This window comes from Artibeus jamaicensis, unplaced genomic scaffold (genome assembly GCF_021234435.1).
Source record: "Artibeus jamaicensis isolate MK-2021 breed Jamaican fruit bat unplaced genomic scaffold, CSHL_Jam_final contig_1582, whole genome shotgun sequence".
Lineage (NCBI taxonomy): Eukaryota > Metazoa > Chordata > Mammalia > Chiroptera > Phyllostomidae > Artibeus > Artibeus jamaicensis.
The window spans coordinates 1,033,871-1,038,083 of record NW_026521309.1 but is presented as its reverse complement, the minus strand read 5'-3'; positions in this window follow the sequence as shown (position 1 = coordinate 1,038,083).

Here is a 4,213-nt window from a genome sequence, read left to right as displayed (position 1 = left end):
CTCACTGGGAGATTGGTAACCGCCACTGCGCTCCAGGGTTCATGCTGCTGGTCGCTAGTAACTTGTCCAACGCCATGGAACTGTCAGTGGCATCCACTTGCTGGAGATCCCAGGGAAGCCCGTGAGGGTCACCTGACACCCCCTCAATCTCACACTTTCAGAGCCCGGTCTCCCCAGCTCTAGGCCTGGGACAGGATGTCTCTGTGGCCCCAGGGTGGGTTCAGGGGGATGGCCAAAAACTGCAGCCAAGGCCCAGACAGGGATGGCGAGGGGCCAAGTGCAGACTGCAGACTCGCAACTGAAACAGGAACCAAGGGTGGGTTGGGCCTGCTGCTGACACCACGTGGAGGAGAAGAGCAGTGCAGGGACCAGAGCTTGTTCCGGGAGATCCCATGGACCCGGTATGGGGTGGGACTAGAACCAAAACTAACCTCCTCTGACTCCCAGGCCTGCAATAGTGCAATCACACCAGCATACTCCCTTACGTCATGGGGTCGAGGCCACGTTTATGTTAGTTTCTTACACAGGCAAGAACACCATGGCTCACAGATGCTAACTCAATTTGAACCCAGGCTTCCAAAGCATCCAAAGCCCATTGTCTTTCCACCACCTGAGTGCAGGATGTCACTGGGTAAAAGCCTGGGTGAAAGCCAACAGCCCTCCTCACTGGGCTGCCTGGCCCCTCCCCACATGACTGGGACGCCTGAGTGGTCTCCACCAATCCCTGGACCGCGTGCCTCACAGGGGTTTCCTGCCTGCAGAGGGTCAGGAACGCGGATGCACGTGAGGGAGCAGACTTCTGTTCTACATTCCTGGTCTGTCCAGGACTTAGCAATGGCTGGAGAAGTAACCTCGGGCCACTGGCAGTCTCCGGGCCCAACCACAGTGTGACCAGGGGCCCTCTCGTACCCTCTCTGAGCCCCCTTTCCACCTACAAAAATGGGCCTGTCAGCCCAAAGACCCCTTTTTGGACCTGAGTGGACCTTGCCCCCTTATAGGCACTTCTCAAATCCCTCCAAGTTCTATTTTATTTATAAACCATTCACTTGTGGCCTTGGCTGGTGTGGCTCAGTGGATTGAGTGCCAGTCTGCAAGCCGAAGGGTTGCTGGTTTGATTCCCAGTCAGGGAACACGCCTGGGTTGTGGGCCAGGCCCCCGGTACAGGGTGTGCGAGAGGCAACTGCACACTGATGCTTCTCTCCCTTTTTCTCCCTCCCTTCCTTTCTAAAAATAAACATAAACAAAATCTTTTAAAAAACATTTAGTTGTGAATTAGAAAATAAGCTTTAAAAAACTAGACAGTTTATGTCCTGTTGTATAAATTCGAGTGCACTTAGTTTATTTTTGTTTTCACAGTTCAATGAGCTTGGGTATATTACATTATATATAACAATAAAATTTACCATTTTAACCACTTTGAGTATGCAGTTCAGTAGCATTAATTATACTCACAATGTTGTACAACCATAACTAGTTTCAAAACTTTATCACTCCAAACAGGGTTATTTGGCTTTTTAAGAAACCTACTTTTAGAGAGTGGGGAAGAGGAGAAAGAGGGAGAAATACTATGTGGTTGCCTCTCACACACCCCTCACTGCAGACCTGGTCCACAACCCAGGCGTGTGCCCAGACTGGGAACTGAACTGATAACCCTTTGGTTCGCAGGCTGGCACTCAACCCACTGAGACACACCGGCCAGGGCCTATTTAGCTTTTTAGTTCACAGCCGATTAAGTTGTGTGCATACTTGTTACAGCAGCAAAATGCCTAGGTAGTAATGCAACAGCTCTAAGAACTCAAAACAGTTCCAAGGATGAGAATCTCCTGGGGCCACATATCCTTCAAAGGCCAATAGGAAGCTATGGATTTTCTTCAGGAAAAATGCATCTTGTGAAGTACATACGAATCTAGAAGCCCCGGGAACCCACTGTGAAGTCGTCTGCCTGCCACCCCAAGTCTCAAGGTGCAAATGGGCATTCCTCCCACCTGTCACGCCCAGCCATGTACTTTCTCTGCTCATTAACTTGCCACTCAGTGGAATCTAGAACATTCCATTGCTCTGCCTCACCCTACCTGCTTTTTAAAAGATTTTGTTTTTAATGTAATTTTTTAAAAGTATCATGTTGTCTGTAAGCATTTGGGACTTTGTATTACCATCACTGTGACCCATCCACACTATTGTGAGTGGCAGAAGTTCATTCCTTTAGTCTTCTGTACAACATCCCATCATCTGAACACAGGTTTTTGGATATACAGCTGGGAAGGGAACCACTAGGCATGGAGTACGGGGATGTTCAGTTTTCAAGATCATTCCGAAAGTGGCTATACTCACTGACACTTTCATCTGTGAGGTGCTGAGTCCCACAAACTCACCAGTACGGGTCTTTCAGGGATCCTGACCTGCTGTCTGAATGGGTGTGAAAGAGTGTTTTATTTTTTAGTATTGATGTACAATTCCTTGATTGCTAATGAGACCGAACATCATTTTTCTGCCGTATTTCCTATTCTGTGAAATACCTTTTAATGAATTTTGCTTAGTTGTTTTACCAGCTTGCAGAACTCTTCATATATCCTTTTTTTTTAAGTTTATAACGCATCTTTTCCCTTTTTGTTTTGATAAAGTACTTTAACTGAAACTCTGGGCTACCTACAAAGCTGCTCTGGTCCCCCTCCCTCCCAATCCTGTTTAGAAAGATCAAGCCTGTAGGTCAGTAACAATTTTAACATCGTACCTGGTCTCCCACGGTGAACAGAGACCAGGTATGGAGAACAGGTTCTGTCTGCTGCCCCAACTGAATACTGAAGAGCCTGCTGCTGTGAAAGTCTGCTTTTTCATTTGTATATTTAATATTTTACAGTTAGAGGGTGGTTACAGGTGGAAGAAGAGATTAGGAAGTTATAATTAAATATGTAGTCTTCATATTTTGACTCTTTTTCATGACCAAAAAAATCACCAAAGTTAGATTTTAAGATACTGGATATGTATATATGCCTGTTAACCTCACACAAACACAAAAGTAACTTGAACGTCTCAACGTTGTAAAACATTGGCCAAGAAAACACAGAAGATGCAGTGAAGCTCCTCACGGAAAAAAGGCCCTCACGGCCAGGTGCAGGTCAGCCACTCCTCTAAATGCGAGGAGCCCAGCTGAGCGAGTGGCCTGCCCTCCCTGTCAGGGCAGCCCGGGTGACAGCCGCCCTCCATACACTCCATGGCCAGCTGTCTTGTCCTGAAGATCTCTTAGAAAATCTGAGGTGTGACACTCCGTCCTTCTCCCCTCCCGACGTCCTGTAAGTGCACAGGTGAGAAGTCCCACTGGACAGACAGCAAGAAGTGGCCGAGCAGAACACGGTCCGCCTACCCCCTTCTCCAGCGGATCAAGGAGCCCCGTGGACAACCCTGGGCCCTGTCAGGTCCCGCTGCAGTGGACATTCCAGAGTGACCCTTATTACAGAGGCACTGACCCTGTATGACCTCAACAGCCATTTGGAATTGGAGAAGGGGACAGAGGGGAAAGAACAAAATATATGTAAAGTACAACTTGGGAAAAGAGCAGATCCCAGGGCTGTTGTTTAAAAACCAAACAGGCACCGGAATCTCTGGAGGCTGTAGAGCACACTGCAAAGAAATGCTATTTCTAGTGATTCTCAAAGCTTGAGTGGCTTTACATTGAAGTTAATTAGCTCTTCTTGTTCTAGACTTAATCTCTACCAAGTAATCTTCAATGAAACACCAGGCTGTTCCTAGAATTGCACGTGGAAGTCCAACGCCCCCCTCCCTCCTTTACTCGATGCCCACCTCCCGAATTCTTCCCTTTAAGACTAACCTGAAGGAACAGTACCTGTCCTGACAGGAATCCCGGGCTTCTGTCTGCAGTAGAAACAACTCCTTCTGTAGGGCCTAGAGAAGCAATCTGGCCTCTGGCAAAATGGACTGGAGGTAAGAACATTCTTAGAAACCTGAGCCCCTTATTAATAACAAAGGGGCCTCCTTTTGTGACTTCATTAAATTTTCTCTGAAGCCAGCTCAAAAGTAGAGAGAAATCAAGCATAAACTCAAACTCGTCTGTGGACCATTCACAAAGTAGGTGCAAATGTTTATGAAAATGACACTTTATTTAGGTGCTTCTTTGGGGAAAGATGCACCCTCCTCTCTTAATTCAGCTACTTATGGACGGGAGGCAGATACAAAACACTTTCTGTAACTGTTCAGT